This window comes from Cylas formicarius, unplaced genomic scaffold (genome assembly GCF_029955315.1).
Source record: "Cylas formicarius isolate icCylForm1 unplaced genomic scaffold, icCylForm1.1 PGA_scaffold_12__32_contigs__length_19106922, whole genome shotgun sequence".
Taxonomy (NCBI): Eukaryota; Metazoa; Arthropoda; class Insecta; order Coleoptera; family Brentidae; genus Cylas; species Cylas formicarius.
This window is the reverse complement of record NW_026844225.1, coordinates 5,013,716-5,033,274: the sequence shown is the minus strand read 5'-3', so window position 1 is coordinate 5,033,274 and position 19,559 is coordinate 5,013,716. Positions and strand designations below refer to the sequence as shown.

General features: G+C 32.6%; 1 protein-coding gene across 3 annotated transcripts in view; it reads right to left on the bottom strand.

Moving 5' to 3' along the window:
• Positions 1-19,559, bottom strand: part of LOC132708719 (G-protein coupled receptor dmsr-1-like) — a 283,401-nt gene that overhangs the window by 109,992 nt on the left and 153,850 nt on the right. The window lies entirely within an intron of this gene.

The window sequence follows — 19,559 nt, the reverse complement described above, 5'->3', positions numbered from 1 at the left end:
AAAACTTCTCAGTAAACAAAAACATTTAAGGTTATAAATACAAATAAGAAAAGTTTATGAGAATCGCTTTTCCATCGACTGAGATGCACGTTTTGTTTATAAATAACCATATTCCACGCCCACGTATCCAGTAGTTATAACCGATAATCACGACACATATTAATCGTATTGTAAATAAAGTTTGCGATAAAAACGAAGTCGAGCAGATGGCAGTTTAATAATTTTCTCCGATATTCATAGTCTGTTAAATCTGAAAATAATATTCAAATTAACTACATGACGTTGAAAACAACCAAACATGCTCTTTTCCGTTTGTTTTTTAACGTCCCATTTCGAGCTTCTAACTGGGATTAGTTCGATACCTTATCTACCGAATTTCAGCAATATTGCAATTCTTTCGTAATATTTTACCGAACGTCTCTATTAGGAATATTAATATCGATAAGGTAGGTGGCGATAAGAAAATCTAATTAACTAGAAATTCAGTCATTTGTCACCGATCACGATTCCAATTAAGATAAAGCGGTATATTGCTTGCCTTTTTAATTGCCAAATATATGTTCCACGTGATATGAATAGCTATTGATCTCCAAATCTTTTCCTTTTGGTTAAATTATATGAATGATGAACAACTTCTTAGAAAAAATAAATATATCGAAGTTATAATCAAATTGTATGATAAATCTTATTTCGTAGAATACTACGTAATATACCCCTTAAATTACCACCTTATCACTGCTATTTGAATGCTATAGAGATAATGTTGACCTAATTAAAAAAAGAGGTGGATCTAAAATGATGGAGTGACGATAAATCTTTAATGACCACAACAAAGTTTAAATAACTTTGGGCAAATATCAAAAATATTTTGCTCATAGCCTGCAACCAGAGGAGAAGCAAGGTCTTACAAACAATTTTTGTACAAAATAATGTTTGGGTGAAAAAAAAAACAAAAACTTGTGGCTCAAAAGGAAAATGACAGAGCAGTTATGGAAAAATTAACAAATATAGAGAATTACGAAGACAGATAACAAGAATAAACTGACAAAAGGAAAAAATGCTTGAGCAAGAAACGTTTACTGATATGGAGACGAATTTAAACCAGTTTTTTGCACAAGTCATTAACTTCAAAACCATTATTAAAAAGGGAAGACGGCACAATCAATTCGGGTACCCAAGAAGTTCTGGACACAATATTTCAACAGTTTCCTTAATACAAGAGAAACCTAAAAAGCAAACTTCACAAATGCATCATATGGTCCCCCGAGCTATTGATGACTACACGCTAGAGACAGTAACAAAAAACAACAAAGTAACAAAGAAGGCATACCAGTTGAATGTCTTAAATATGGAGAGGAATTTTAACAGTAGCACAAACATAAATTGATTGAATTCATCTGGAGAGAAGAACAACAAAAGTTTATCTGGTTTTAGCCAATATAATATTGGACCTGTTGGCAGCTGCATTGGTGACTACAAAGTCGGTTTTAGAGGACCTGGAAAATTATCTAAAAGCTTATAACAACTGAAGCTTGCTCGGACAGAGAAGTTAAAAAAGAAGTAGCAAAAAGTAAAAATAAATTGTGAAGAAGTTGACAGATGTATGAGAGAGACGAAAATTGCTGAAGCATAGAGATTGATAGGAAGGCTAAGAAATGAAGGAAAACAGAACTGCAAGTTGACCAAGATAAGGATGAGAGAGTGGGTACACTGTTATAAAACACTGCTTACTGAAAACAGAAGTAACTGCAAAAAAATAAAGAAGGCTTTAAAAAAAAGAAAAAACGGAAAGGCCCTGGAGATATTTCCATTGACTTTGTCAATTATGGATCGGATGTATTACTCGAAATTTTGGCAATAGATTTCTATAGACAGATTTTGTCAATTTGCTAACCAAATTCCAAATCGAGGTTAATTTGTCAGCACCATAATAAAAAAAATTCAAAACTTGAATGTGGTTGTGGAAATCAGTTAATAAATTTTATTACTAACTCGTTGCACTTCTGATTGGAGATTGATTTTTTTATGTCCCCTTGAAATTGATTTTATTGATGGCTTAATTTTTTTTATCGTCCACTCCATCTTGCTGATAAGACAAATTTGACCTTGCCTTATAACTTTGTCAGGATGCTTCTTTCGTAAAAAACTGATTAATTGCTTTGCAAATAAACTAGGAATAAGTTTCCAGTCACTGCGATTCTGCATCGCATCTCAATGAAGCAAATATTGTTAGCTATGAAAAACACTACTCGATGAAGAAATAACTTCGAAAATGGCGCTTGTTAAAACTCCAGAGTTTTAAATTAACTAAAACTTATTTTCCGCTTATCAAACGAGTAAGCTCGGTCCAGGAATTCTGACTATTATATTTTCAGCCAGGTAACTTAGCAATCGCCAATTATCTTGTTAACATATACATTCCATTAGGAGCGTTAGGCCGTTAGTTACCTGGGTAGTTGTCCGTAACAGAGATATAAAAAATCAAGTTTGTATTATTGTACTCTAATTATTTGGTACCGAAAATAGCTTTAACTGCAATACAATATCTTACCTACCTGTCGGGGCCTAGCATAATTATCATTACAACAATTTGAAGTTCTTTTTTATATTGAATACATGTAGTTTAATGGTTGACAACACTTGTATTAATCACATTGTAATTGTCGTTAGTAATCGGAATATTTGAGCAATTCTTTTACATTTTTATTATTTGTTCACTATTTTGAATTGAATTTTGAAGTTTTACGAAAGATTGGGGAAAATTAATATTATTTGCCTGGTCGCCCAGATACATTTCCTAGACGATTGTAGTTCACTTATTGTAAAAATACTCTGAATTAATGCATCCATTTTTACCGTTCTTAGATTACCGTTAAATCTGTTGCTGGAAAACATGCTAGAAAACCACGGAATATGACGTGAATTTTTATTCCAGTAAGAAGAAATAGAAATAGAAATACTTATGGTACGCATTTCCAGGATTACTGTCACAAACATCTCTGGTATTGGGCAAGGCGTCGATATTTCGCGCGCGAAAGCATAGGGATTAGTTTCAATAATGATTTTTTTTATACAACAACTCTGTGAAAAATAAATTGAAATACTTCAGTGTGGCTGCGTCACCTCGAGAAGCATTCTTGGGTCCACATACTTCAAGAAGTGCATGCAAGGTTTGTTTTGTAAACGTGACATTTTACGAGAGTTCCAAAATTGCTTATCTGATTGGCTCGTATTTTAAAGGTCATTCTCACTGTCGCTAGTGTCACTAATAATACGCAACCTACGAAGGTACGTTTCACCAGTGAATTAAAAACTAATAATAATCTGCCATTCTTAGATATTAGAAAATCAGATCCCAAATTGTGTCATTCTGTTTACCGAAAACCTACGCACAAAGGCCGATGCCTTAATGCATTGACACATCATCATCCGCCTCAAAAATCATAGGGTAACAACTCTATTATTTACAGAGCCGTAAAACTATCTCAACCCAAGTGACTGAACCCAGAATTAAAACACAACAAAGACAAAATTCCGTTTAATATACCAGGAATTACAGCATTCCATGCATATTCGCCAAAGAATGCACCGGAGAAACCGGACGAAAAATATCAACTAGGATCAAAGAAGAACATGAAAAACAAATAAACCCAGCAGCAGTTACCGAACACAATCACGAAACCGAACTTCAAATCTTTTTCGATAACACTAAAATTATTGCTTGTCATCAATTCTTCTACCAACGAAAAGTCCGAGTCTATAGAAATCTGTAAGCAACCAAACAATCTTAACTGCGACTGAGGTCTTTCACCAATATGGGAATCAGTCATCCGAGACTATGTTTATGCCCCTCCTCTAGCTTCGCTCTCCTCAAACAATATATAAATAGGATGATTGGCGAAACGTCAGCAAGTTCGGTTTATAAGCAACCGACGTAAAAAGAATACAGAAGATTTGTAAACAGTGGCCTATGGAAGTTTATTTGAAAGCATTTTCAAATTTAAAAATATGGAAATAAAGGGAAGCAAAAATATAAAAGAAAAAGGTAATGCAAAACTAGATATTAAATATTTTATAGCTCGCTTTAATGCAGTATTTTCCAGGAATGATCAAAAGATTGATGAATTACCAAAATATTTAAAAAAATTTGCATGTGAGAATTTATTTGGCAAAAGCGGAGCGAGTGTTTAATAAACGAGGCACTTAAAAAGTTTACCAAACGAGTAGAAAAATGAAATCTCCAATAATCCATGTATACTTAGAAAACAAAGTAGCTTGGGATAAGACTTCGTCATACTTCGTCATACTTGCATGATAAACTGTGCAGTGGAAATGATATTCACAATTGACACCTACACATTGTTTGAGATAATGCGTTCCTAGACTCATTTCGGTTACTTTCGAGCACTTTATGCTATAACATAATAATATTCCTTGTGTTTACGGTGTATATTGCTGTGATAACTATTATGACTGTTAGGCGGCAAAGCCGATAAAACTTCACTTTAACATATGTATATACAATATATGCAGAAGTCACATATTGACGCAGAGTTCACCATCTATTTACAAAATTATCAAGTATATTCTTAAAGCCATTCATCACACTATCATCTGATAAATTGTTCCACTGATTTACAACATGACTTGTTATAAATTTTTGGCGTGAAAGTCTGTGACCGAGTTTAGTACGTTATTGTCATTTCGATGAAAAAAATCAATATTACAGGAGTAGTGGCCATGCAGGATTTTGTAGCATTCATTTAAATAATCCCATCTTTTCCTTTCTTCTAAGGTAGTTAGGCGAAAACATTTTAATCGATCTTCATATGAGAGGTTCCTTAAAGTTGATGGGATATTTGTTGTCCGCCTCTGAACCCGTTTCAGAAGATCTATGTCCTTTTTTCAGTATCGAGACCACGCCATTACAACATGTTCTAGCACTGGTCTGATTAAGCTTTTATATGCTCGAAGAAAAGTTTTTTCAGAATCCAAGTATATTATATCATTTCTTTCTCTGTCCTGCTTACTTTTGCTGATTCTATTAATGTGCCAAAGTCTTCGTTTTTGGCTTATTAGATTCAGGTGCCTCTCTGTAACTCACGGTTTCTTAAAAACCGTTTTGTGGTGCTGCATGGGAATGTATTTGGGGTACTATTTCCTCAAAGGTTTGATATTTGTTCTCTCTGTCAGGATAATTCAGATTATCAGGAATTTATTTGTTGATCAGAGTAGTTTTTGTGTGGCATTTTAATGGCAGCTCTTTAATCCAAACATGTCTGGATTTTAACTAGGACAACCACTTTTCTCTACTGGTGCGTCTGATATTACATCCGCTACTAAATTTTTATCAGAAACCAGCAGCAGGTCCAGCAGTGAGGGGTGGGTGGTTTTTTTGTTATGGGTTACATCAGTAGCACTATTTACAGGCTGACCATCGTATAAATGATTTAGAGGAACTTCGTAGTAAAATTAATAATGCTTTTAGCAATGTTACTGCAGAAATACTGGCCAAAATTCTACAAGTATTTTATGTTAGGTTAGGATATTGTTCAGATAAAAATGATGTACTTTTTAAACCTTTTATAAAATAATTATTAAAGTTTTAGTTTTATTATTAGAACTCCTTTTTTATTTTTCATGGCGGGCGGACAGTTTTGACTTTATAAAACGTATTCTGTTTTTTTTTAAATAAGATCAACGTTCTTATTTTAGTGCAAACGGCACAAACAAAGAACAATAAATATTTTTTGCAACATTGTAAATAAACACTGTAATTTCAAATAGACATTGCGCGAAAGAACTCGGGAACAAAAACTCAACCCTTGCTGCAACGGAATCGAAGAACTGCCCACAAGCGTAGGAGCCTTATATTATTAGGACTGTGGAGACGTTTGGCAATATAACAAAATCTTTGCATCTCACTTCGATGCTTATGCGAATAATATTTTTCGTAACCTGTATATAACAAAAGCATCAGCGTCATATTTACACTTTCGCGACAACATTTTAAGTTTTTCTAGACATTACAACAGTATAACTGATCATTGTTTATCACTCAAGTGCCATCTAGCGGTACTAGGTGAAGGTAAAAACCCCACTCTGTTCGGGCAGTATCTTTGAATATATTAAAATGAATTAAAATTCATAAAAAAAATACAAAACCAAACTTTATACCAAAAAAGGTATTTTCTCTTCGTTTTTATGCATATATTTTCTTTACTTTTATTACTATTATTACTATTATTATTATTATTATCCTCTATTAACAGCAGCGTTTCTTCTACTGTTTCCTTAAAAACGATAAACCGGAACTTTTATTAAACATTTCCAACTCTCTTTTAACAACGGATACTTTGAAAATGGCAAAACCAAACGTGAATAATTTGTAGTAGCGCAAGCATAATAACAGAAAACCTTTTGTTGAGATTCTATGAAATCTCGGTGGACCCAAATAAGGAAAACCTCGTCTGGAAGGTTGAATTAAATTTCCATGTGAATAACGGATTCTATCTAAGATATTCCGACCGTTTTTTCCCTTTATTTCTTTTTTGTAGCCCTGCTAAGCAAAGGCGTTCTGTAAAAACGACAACATTCATCATCTTTGATTAATAGCCAAATTAATAAGTGGCGGTTGCTGGCATTTACGCGTTTCCCAACAGCGCTCATTTTATTTTTTTAATAAAATATTCCAGCATGATTTGTTTAATTATACAAGAACGACTCGGGAAGCAAAATCGCGTGTTTCTGCGACAGCAATTTTAAATTTGCTTATTAAAAAAGTTTAAATCAATGTTTCTTTTGCCGGAGCCTCAATTCTAAAGTTGGGAAAGTTTGATTGTCTCAAAGCGATATTGTCATACGCTTTCACGCCAAATAATTTCGTGAAATGAATGCAGCTTTTCGGTAGCGAATAATCTAGGAGATTATCGCACCCTACTGACAGTAATAAATAAGAATACAGGTCTACAGTGATTTTGACGTTTAAAAGCGGTTTGCTTATTTGTACATTTTTGGGGGCCCTTTGTCCAAAAAACGCAATATTCTTGTCATTAAAAATATTATTTTATTAATTGTTATCTTTGTTCCAAGTTAGGCATGATTTTTAAATGAATTATTTTTTATGAAATTAGATGTGATTTGGCAACACTGGATAATATTCGATTTTTCTGCAAAGCAACAATCTGTGGTGGTTATGTATGTTATGTAAAACAATGGCAAACTATAACTTCTTTTGTGAGAAATGTATACCACGCTGACCTTGGTGTAAAAATTAGCGTCCAAAACAAGTCCTGGGCTCCTCAGACTGTTTGTTCCGTTTGCGTTGAAGCATTGAGAAACTGGCAAAAAGGTAGGAAGAAATGTTTAAGCTTTGGTCTTACTATGGTATGGCGAGAACCTAGGAATCACAGTGATGATTGTTATTTTTGTCCGTCTAATGTTCAAGGATTCAACATAAGTGCGTTTGGAGCGCGAGCATTGAAGATGCCAAGTGAGATCTTGGCGAAACGTCTGCAGGATTCCAGGATATATATATATATATATATATATATATATATATATATATATATATATATATATATATATATATATATATATATATATATATATATATATATATATATATATATATATATATATAATATATATATATATAACATTGTGTTCGAAGTGTTTTCGGAGCGCGAGCATTGAAGATGCCAAGTGAGATTTTGGCGAAATGTCTGCAGGATTCCAGTCGGAGTTCAACAAGCGAACGGATGCTATCCCGGAATATAGTGTCATCACATTTTTCCATCCGTGAATCAATACGTGAAAAAAAAAAAAAAAAAAAATATATATATATATATATATATATATATATATATATATATATATATATATATATATATATATATATATATATATATATATATATATATATATATATATATATATATATATATATATATATATATATATATGTATATATACTATGATTTGAAATATCATTTGGTAGTTACGCAAGTTACGATTATGATACTAAATGCAGTTTTCATTGATTTGTTGGGTCCTTTAAAATAAAAAACATTTCCGCGTGCAGTTGTTGGACAGCCTATTGGATTGAAATTTGAAACGTCCTTTTCGCTGTGAACTGTCTCAGAATATGCGGGAGAAATTTTACTTCGGATTTTGTAAAAAGGATAAAAAATTAAATCAAGAAAAAAAAAATAAAACTCGAAACTATTAAGATGTAAATGGCTGTAGTCGGGATTCTAAAAATATGCAAATTTCCCGAAATGCGGTCCATTAAGCTCAGCGATATCCTTGGAAGTTCCTTTGCTAAGTTTAGATTCCAATTCTTAACGAATGACTTCATTGTTTTCCGGAAAATTAATTGCCGCCTTGATTTGGCAAGCTTTTTATTTGAAATTTACTATTATGGTAGATAATCCAAGATGACAATTGCATCCTACCGGAGGTTTTTTTTTTGTTGGCATGCAAATATTTTCAGAGAAGGATTAAAGTTTAAAAGTAAAAAAATATATGGAAGTTAGTGGCTAGCCCTTTTGCGCTTACGACAAAAGTATAGTATAGGGTATGGAAACTGGTCCTTCATTGGTAATACTTTCTCATAAATTTTCTATTACTGTATTATTTCTTTTCCACGAAATATAGGGGTTATAAATTTGCATTTTTCCCCTCAACGAAATGAGGCTTTATGTGATCATAACTTCTTTAGTTTTTGGTCACTGTAATAGATATAGAGTAGCTCAAATTTGGACAAAGTTGATATCCATTAGCGCAATAATTTTCCGTTGTCTAGGCCACTTTCGAAAAAATGGGGGAAAGACTGGAATTTCCGGTTATGACCAGTTAATTTTTTGAAATATAAAGAAAAATCTAAAATTCTTGGTCATTAGAACTTTTGGAATCCTTTGTCAAAGTCGAAAGTTTTGCGTATTTTGTACTCTTTTTAATATTTACGCAATTACGCTTCGAATGAGATAGTGTGTTTAATATTTTCTGTACAAAAGGAATGGAAACAGTTTTTGGTTACTAGGAATGGAGATCTAAATTTAAAAGGGGTTAATATGTGCCTAGCTAGTTAATTAGAATTTGTCTGCAGGTCTTCTAACGACGCACGACGAACGAAATATAACCAACTTTTATTTTTTTCCCTAAATTACAACATTAAGATAGAACTTTCGAGTTTTCTATTTCTCTCGATAATTACTGATATTTGCATTTAAATTTAAATAGAATATGCATCTTGATATTTAATGTTTAATTTTTGTACATAACGTATAAATTTTCCAAACAAAAACTTTTGGTTTTAAAAGTAAAAACATATAATAGAAATATGGCGTAGTAATTAATATACAAAAAAGTACTTTTAGACGGTTATCGAGAGCTACAGTAAGTTCGTAGACAAAAATAAATTATTTAAAAAATGAATAGTTTTATGTATTTTGAGAAATTTTGGTAGAATTTTATGTTTTTTTTTTATGATGTCATCACTATTTTTTGTGTGTTTGGTGATTGTATTTTAAATATGAATTATTATGAACTGTAAAAGTAAACAAAAATTGTATTACCGCAAAGTGGGCTATGATCGCTTCACTAATATCAGCTGATGTAAACAACTTCTGTCAAACATAAACGTCACAGTAGCGCTTAAAAATACAAATTTTCAATGTCGGATGTATGTTTATTGTGATTTTTATAGTGTTTATAGCGTTTATTTTTTCCCATTTTAAGATGTTTGATTACTTTAAATAGTATTAGTGCACCTGCAACAGAATTTAGAAGCAGATGTCGATTTACTGGCAGTCGTGAAACATGCATCTATTTCGCGTAGAAAAACGAAATTTATATTATTTAGTTGAGGAGGTGGCACCATTCTCCATCGAACTGGATTTTGAGCGTACCTGTATCTAGAGGAAAAACAACATCTTTGGCTTTAGGGAATTTTGGGCGCCAAATGTTCTACTATATTCAACAAAAAACATTAAAGACCGCTGATTAGGATATGGTAGGTGAACTTGGTGAAAATTGGCAGTATGACCTTTGTGGTGAAAATTATTTCGTAGAAAAAAGTCCCCCTTAGATTACCACCTTATCAATGGGATTTGAATCCTATAGAATTAAAAAATAAAATTAGACGCGATAATATATTGTCCAAAAATATACACTCATGTGAATTAAGACCAGATAGTACTTGAAGAAAATGTTTTGACCATGTACTGGAAGGAGAAAATCATTATTAAAAAAATTGGAACAATATAAAATCATTAATTATATCCTTGCATAATAGTGATGGCACCGGTTCAAATAAAGTCAGATCTTATATTTTACTGCAGTTGTAAGTTGGCTGTACAAATGCTTATTAATATTACTATTATTATTATTATTGTTATTGTAGGGAGAAGGTGCCCCAGTGTCGTACACTCGTCAGACATAGCACCAATGACCGGGTAAAACTGCTGCCGAATCTCGATAGGGCGTCTTTAAATTCGACAAGGAAAGAAGAATATATCAATTGGCTGCAGAGCAAGCGGATTAATCACTCACAAAATGGTCTTAAATGTGAGTCGTTAAAAATTGTCAAAAATTTGCATTATGTTACAAACGAAATAATTGCTGAAATGGGTCATCAAGTTTTAATACTGCCTCCTTACCGTTGTATATTTAATGCTATAGTGGGGTGTGGGCTCAGTGCAAAATATTATCTAATAAAACTATTGTAAGTGAGGCAAGGAACGCTACTGCAGATGACCAATCTATTTTATTCTGTCTGGCATTTTATTGCCGAATATACTCTTGTTATTATTATTATACTGCCCAATCGTAAAGAGCGCATTAAAGTTCGTATCAAATTTGGTGGGAGATATTTCGAGCAATATATAAAGTGAAACTTAGTTAAACAGTTCTTGTTCTTAGTTTTTAAGTTTTTAATTGTTTTTCCTGCAACAATAGACAATCTTAATATTGCATTTTTTATATTATCCCTGGCGTAAAATACTGTTTAACTTTTTGCGCAGTTCACAATTGTATTTTTGTTTAAATCTCGGATTTAATAAATTATTTCCATCACATCACATGTTGTTTTAACATATACCAAACGCTATTGTCTGAGAGAATTATACTTAATTCGTCTCTTCACTTTTCAAATTAACCAAAATACAGAAAATATAGGTTTTAGTCATGATACCACAAACAAAAATACGACAGGTTCGCCGTTTTGAATACTTCCGTCGCGCACATGACGTCAAGTGAAGCTAAAAATTTGAATTTGACGCAGAGTACTTCTGGGATATTATATTTGTTTACAGTGCAATTGCTAATGTTTGTTACTTAGAATAGTTTAAGGTAAAATGCAAGTTGCTATTATATTTGTAGAAACCAAATATTATAAAATTTGTAAGTTAATATAAAAATAGGCCCGAATTTGATTAATGGCATTTGGCATTATCAAATTAAGATTTTTGGAGTAGGTATTTAAAATGAAGTTTTGATATTATAATAATAGTTAAAGTATCACTTTATTAATAATTAACAAAAAATCTAGGTGCCTTCGAGATGATCTGTGAATGTTAAAGAAAATTGTTCTTTAGACTTGTTTCTTATTTTTTTAATAATAAGTTTATGGGTGAAAATGAATATCACTCGAAGAATGGTTCAGTTCGAAATTTGCATTGCAGCCTTCCACAGAACACCGCAATCTGATATAAAATAATTAATCCAAACAACAAAAAAGCACTGAAATTCTACGAAAACCGAAAAAACACCAAAACTAACTAACCAAATCAAGCTCCGTGTGACGTCAGGGACCTGTTGGCTTCTCCTACACACGCAGTCATATATTTATTTGGTGTATCATGGTTTTTATCATAAGAATATGAAATACTCCCGCACCTACGCCACTGCATTCTGGTTCACTCTCTCTAAAAGCACTTCTGATTTGCTTGCCATGGAAGCGACTTTGCAATAGCGTGACAGTAATGGTCCCGCTTAGAGCAATAACCAATACCATTTGGTTTCGAAGTGCCAAGGGCCCGATGCTCTTCTAATTGAATAGAGCAGCCGACGCTTCTACACCACTTTAGTTGCTTTATTGGAAACGTTTATGCAAATATTCTCCACCGCGGGCAGCTGCTTCTAATACCCGTTGCGGAAATGACAATCAGCTTACGACGTCGCAACCATTAACGAAAAAATGGCGCTGTAAAGCGCCGTAATGGAATTTCTCGATGGTCCGATGCATGGTTCTGAGTGCAAGCCGAACGGGATCGTTTGGGTCTAAACGAGGCTCTACCGAAATGCTTATTACAGTTCCCGTCTGTTTGGCACCGTCAAAGAGTTAATTTTAATGAAAACGTATGCGTTTTGGGTAGCGTAAAGCTAATCCTGCAAGACGAAACGTCACGGGAGCTTCAGAAAATGTTTGGCCGTGGTTTGGCTACGCAACTGGGAAAACTTCCGACGGTTACATAAGCTGTCGTCAGAGACTAAACCTTTTGCGTCGAAGGGGAAACTTTCCTGCAATAAATTCGTTACGGTGTCAGGACGGCAGGCGCTTTTGAGCGAAGGCATTGCAAAAATAAGATGCGTTTTTGTTTATTTCAATAGCGCTTATATCGATTTCGCATCGCTCGCGTTGGTTCGGAATCTAAATGGAAGATTTCAACAGGGTTTTATCGTATATTTATAAGCAGCGTTCCGATAATAGAATGCCTAGGAAAATCGTAGTCGCAGTTCGCTGACAGGTGTTGAGTTCAATATGGATGCACTGAGAAAAATATCCCAATACAACAGTTGTATTGCCTTTCGTTTAATAGGTGTCAGCTAAAGTTCTGTACCTACTAATGGTGTCTCCTTTTTCCAGAAAATTTGTTATTAAAACCATCAAAGTTTTTCATATTAGTATAAATTAAAAATGGACTAATTGAATAACTTACTTAACTATAATATTAGTATTGGTATTTACCTAAATGATACCCTGGAGTTTAATATCTTTATTCCCACATAAGTAAATGATCTCAGAAATGTTGACTTTCTACAACGAGAAACAATGTAAGTTAAGTAACTTCTTGCTTGTTTCGGCAAAATGGAAGAAGTTGGATCATCTCATTACCCATATTTGACACACCCTGATAGATAATCCAACAAATGCCAGAAAAGTGCCAGATATAGCGACTGTCACATGAACTTTTTCGAGAAGCGTGTGTGATGGACGAAAACCGTAAATACAAAAATTATAGGCCTCGATGCGGCCTTCATTACGGCGCAAACCAAATATACATATTTGTCACGAATTTTGATTTGCGGCTAATAATTTAATGTCGAAAAAAACAATTTTCATAATATTTTAGATTTTTGTTTACAATTGAAAAATTCTGTATATAATGTTGAAATAAAGATGATGGTCCCGGATCTTCGGCATTTCCTGGTTCCCACATTTGGCCGACCGGGTTAATAGTTTTCGAAAAAAATATTTTTTTATGAAAGCCAAAATATCGCAAAAAAAACAATTATTTTTAAAAAATACGTCGCAGAATTCCATTCAATCATATTTCAACAGTTGTTTAACATAGTTCAACTTCTACCTTTTTGCCAAATCTGCTGTAAATTTCAGGCACCTGTTAATTTTTCAGTATATCACTTAATATCTTGAACACCCTGTACAATAGGTGAAAACGTTAAATAGAAAAAATTTAGCTGTTTATGCGGGCTATACCTTCATGTAAATGAAACTGACATCTCAAACACAGTATTTTGGTTATAGCCAATTTTCAGTAACATGGGAACCCATTTTTCATTTTTTGAATATTCGGCGCACTATGTACATTTTTGAAATATCCTCAGTAATAAAAGTATATGGAGCCGAATCTACTGCGTCTTCTTGTTCAAAAATTTTTTTGGTTTTCGAGAATTGAAATTTTTTCTCGACCGTTGCAAACGCGGTTTTTATTTTTTTAAAAACAAAATGGTAAACATTCGTCATCAATGCTCTCTTCTATTAAATATTAAAATGCCTAATATTCATCTGATGGTTTACAAGTTAAAAATGTTATTAATTCTTGCTAAAGCTCGTAAAAAGTATGAGTAAGAGCCAACTTGATAAGATTATAGGAAATAGCAGAAAGTAAAATAGGTATTAATATAAATATATCACGTGCCTTTGAGGAGATCCATTTGCGTTTTCTAGAACTTAAAGCACTCCATGGCACGAATAGCGAAATTCTCTATATACGGGGTGATCGTAATTGGAGTATTTTAACAGGACCTATTTCTGAACTATATAGAGTTAAATCGACTTACATACCGAAGGCTTCATTTTTGAGAAATATTTAATGGTTAAAACAGCATGGCGATATCTTCGCCACCAACAGTTTCTCAATTTTTCAACCCTTTGGAAAGTTGCCCATAACTTTTTTACTTATGAAAATTTTGCATTTGGATAAGAATATTATTACGGATTTTTTAAGGTAAACGTAGTGGCGTACTTATATTTTTTATACAGTTCTCCATTTTCAAATAAATGAATATAACTTTCTTATTTTATATGGCAATCATAGTTGGCTATAGTCTTAATAGAATGCCCTTTTGAGCTATATAGATAGAAGTATCTGTGATGAAAAAAGGCGGAAATATAGGGCAGTTCTTTGTTACTGTATTAGTAGGTCTTGCATACGTCAATGTTTTTAGTGGTCAAACTTAAGCTTCTAGTTCATTTAGGAATTTAAAACGTACCAAAATTAGGAAAAGTATGATACGATAAAGTGTTAAATTTTGCCAAATGAAAACTTGGGGGCCACCAATGATCTTTATTTCAATACATATCTAGAGCGACACCAACCAGACAAACGAATATTTCGGACGATAAAAAATAATTTAAATAATTACGGAGGTTTTAGAAAGTCAAGGCAAAATCAAAACCACCTAAATGAAGAACGGGCAGTCCGGAAAGAGATATATTGGAAAATTCAAGCATATCGTCACTAAACTCACAAAACTAAAGTTTTGACTACTTTAAAAAAATATAACCTTAAGTTATTCATATCGTACCAGAAAAGTCCATTATATAAAGAAATACAAATTTGCAACAGCGAGAACTGACTGACTGTTAAGAATAGAATTTTACACGTCTGTGCAGCTCTGAGTCACAACATTTAGAAAAAACAGAGCTTCGCGTCTAGTTTTTTTTTTGTATTGTTACGAATGTTGATTTCAGGCAATGCCACGGTATTTTACAATAGTCATACATTTTACTAAATAGTGATATGTTTAGGTCCAAGCCATTGCTTTCGTTCTCTGCAATTATTTCAATTATTTTTATATTAACCTTATCGGAACCCGTGGTTTTCCATTTTTTGAGCTGCTCTGGTTATTACTGGAGCCTTTCCATTTAATTGATTGATGATCTATAGGTGATGGAGAGTTAGGTCGGTCATCGTTGAAAAAACGTTTCAACATATTGTTTCCATCTCGCAAGCTTACCTTGGTCATTTTGTTTATTCTCCTATGTATGTTCCTTTGATTCTCTGCATTTTCTCTTAATAATTCATAATAATAATAATAATAATTTTATTGTTAAAGCAATGAACATTACATATTATTAAATTACTAAATAAAAATACAGACTTTGCAAGGGCAGCCATCTAGAAAGTTTAGGCCTCAATTTAAAGAGCGAAATTTTATATAATAACACACACACACACACAAGAGGAGAGGGATCGAAAGGGGCGTATAAATGGCAAGAGTTTAATATCAGTGGGATGGCAACAACTGTTTTTTGAGATCATTTCTAAACGTTGAATTAGACTGATTAGTATTAAAATAAGCTTTTGAGTTAAGGGTATTACAAATCAGTGTCTTCCACCAGATTCAAATTGTGTATTTTTATATTTAATATAATTTTGCTATACAGATAAAGGTTTTCTTTTGTTTTAATAATGTTAAAATAGAGCTATTTGTATCGAAGGTACATATTGAGCCAACCCGACGCGGAAGGTACGGAGAGATGCGATCTCTCCTCCTCACACCATAAATTAGCCTTAGGTACGAGTTCTGAACTTTCTGGTCAAGGTAACGCTTGTCAGCATCCGAACATGGTCCATACACACAGCACTGCAATCATTAAACTGTGACAGAACAAGTCATTCACACAACAGCTTATGAATTCTCTGCCAAAGCCATATCTATTACCGTAAATTAATTTCAAATTAATATAGGTAACGCTTAGTTTATTGGTAACCTGTTCTCTGAACCACAACTGTGAATCAAGAGTGAGACCCGAGCTTTTATATAATTCAGACAATGGAAAACTTATGTTATTAAGTATAATGGTTATGCTATTTGTTGCATGGGTTATGTGATTATCATTTCCAAAGTGAAGATTTAATCCTCATAAAAATGAGAATTACAGTGATGTAGCGCACCCATGAAGTTAAGGGTGAAAACAGTACGCAACAAGGCACCAAGACTAACAAAGATTTAACCAAGGATACTGCCTCGTGGGACACAAAGTAACCAAAACTTGGTAGCATTTTCGGAGAAACCAACGTAATGTAAAATAGCTTAAAGGATTGGGTGATTATATTTTTCTCGGTTACCTTTCTTTCATCGGTTGCATTTAAAATGTTATCGGTAATGTCTAATATGGTGCTCCCGCAACTACGATCAGATCTAGAACCGGATTGTTTTTCAGATAGAAGATGATACACTTGTTTCTTATATGTGTAATATAGGGTAAAATATGTGGACAACAATAACTATTGAGATATAAATAATATAATAATAATAATAATAATAAATAATAAATAATGAATAAATAACTAGGCCTCAACTTTTTATGGTTTCAACAAACCTAGAGCAAAATGTTATTAATCCTTACTGAAAAATCTTTTGATATTTCATTAAAGCTTCTTTTGGTTTATAAAAGAATGACGACACATTTATTGCTATTCAACTTTAGCATATGTTTAGATGAAACATTAACAAATGCATCCCAATCTAATTTTATATTATTTATTGCTGTCCTGCTGAATTTGAGTATCCTCTGCGCACAAAATTTAAGATATTATCTTCTAGAAGTCCAGTGACTAGGGGTAGATAGTTCAAAAGATTGCTATCAACTTTGATTTGCTGTATCTCCTATTACTTAAAAATGATCTAATTAGTATTATAGCGTTATTATTGATCAAACTGATGTAATGTAAAACTGCTTATTAAAATTTGTCCGGTAATAGAAAAAAACAGACTCAAAATGACTATAATCATTAGGATTACTTATTTTAGGATGGGGTCTAACAATAGACTGCGTGAGTGATATTTCAGGCACTTATTTCCTATCTGAATAATGAATTCACAAACTTTAAGGCACCAGAGCTCAGTCAGTGTAATAGTTATTTATTTATTTATATTTATTATTTTTGTTATTTTTTTATCATTTGATGCACTGCATAATCTGCAATGGAATTGAGTTATTTGAACAGAAACCTAACAGTTCTCTGTCCAGGGAAAGGTTCGACATAGTTCTTTGTTTCTTCGCTTTGTACATTCTTTTTGTGCCACACATATTATATGTTTATTTATATAACTTGTTTTCATCCTTCTTAAACAGAAACGAATATTACATAAATTAGATGTTTTATATAAAAATATTTACATGCATAGTGAAATTTTCGATGAATTACGAAAGTACAAATATGAAATGACTGACATGAATATATTGACTTTGAAGTTTATTTTTATTATTAGTTGCTAAGAATTTATTAAGTATTCAACATTTTTCAGTTTCAATATCATTGTTATTTTTATTTGATTTTTAATTTAGTGCCTTAAATTACTAATTTTTTTTTCGACCATTTACTGCATTTACTATTTTTTTAATATTTTCTTTTATTACCAAATTATTTATTTATTTATTTAAAGAAGTCTACCCAATACGCATGACGTCCAAAAGGTAGGTTATAGAACAAAGTATTAAATAGTTACAGAGGCATTGTAAGTAATGATGATATCACGAAACTTAACCTAGTCTAGCCTAGCCTAACACTAGTATTAACTCTAATAAAAAAAACAAGAGAATGGGAAAAGACTGAAATTAATAATTATAATTAATGGTGTAATGACGTTTTCACTTTAGTAATAGATTGTGTAAAAAAGTCCAAATCGTGTCAAGCATTGTACTCGGAACACATCAAGAAAATAGGTGAAAATTTTAAAATATTTGTTCTTGGTGTGGGCAGAATGAATGTGTTACTAAGTTTAGAGTTAATATGGGGAACCAGAAAATTTAGTATATAAGAAAAACATAACCAAATCTATTTAATAATATTGTATGCGAAAAGCCTTTTAAGAGATATATTCTATTCAACTTGTACCATACACACTTCAAAAACTTATGCTGAATTTTTTCCGGGCTATTAATATGGCAATTGTACCCAGTAGACTAAACTACTGATGCATACTCCAACTTAGACCCGACGTATGAGTTATAAAATATCACTTCTGCATTTTTAAAGTATCTGGTGGTACGTACGAGAAATCCATAGCTTTTGGAGGCTTCTGAAAGTACCTTATTAACATGAGGAGCCAAGGATAATTTCGAGTCGAATAATATTCCCAAGTCGCAAAAAGTGTTAGACCGGCGAGAGTTTTATCAAGAAGATGATAGTCGTATATGTCGAGACAACATTATGCTTTTTGTATTAAGTTGCAAGTTATTATTTAGGAACCAATTGTTGATTTGCTTCAAATTACGCTGGAGAGTAAGACAATTCTGTGAGAACCGGATTTTATTAAAAAAAAACGTCGTCCACGCATATAAAAAATCTGACATCAAGGTCCTTACCAATGTCATTACCGAGAATGTTAAAAATAATAATGGTCGCAATATTGAGCCTTCAGGAATGTCCGAGGAAGTAATGTATTCATCGAAAGTGTGACCATACAGATAGACGTACTGAGTGTGGTTAGTTTTGGTTAGTATGAAAAAAACAAATTAACAAGCGATTCGGAAAATTCAAAGGATTGTGAATAGGAATTTTGTGATCTAGGCAATCCAACGCTTTTGAAAAATTAAGATATATGACATCCAATAGAGAACCTTCATCAATACCCTCAGAAATATACTGAGTCCTAGTCATTAAATTGGAGATTCTAAAACTTTACACAGAAATTGCAGATAAGAGAAATAGACCTATTTTTGTGGGTTTGTGATTTGCAATCTACAGTCTTTTTTGTGTAAGAGAATAATTTTAGGCATTTTTCATATACCAGAAACGGCTTGGCTTGTCAGACAAAGATTAAAAAGTATTACAAGCGGTTTAGCCAGAAAAAAACGACGGTCTTGTATAAGGAATGCTGGAATTAAATCTGGACCCATTGTAAATTTAGTTTTAATTACTTCAAGAGATTTTTCCACCTCATCTTTATGTTTATATTTTCAGAGTGGTGTGAATTACCAATCCTATAAAATTGTCGAGAGAACTCCAGTTAGAAAATGACTCATAAACATAGTGTAAAAAAGTTGAGTGTATCTTGCCCAGTATGTAACTCAGTGTCATTAA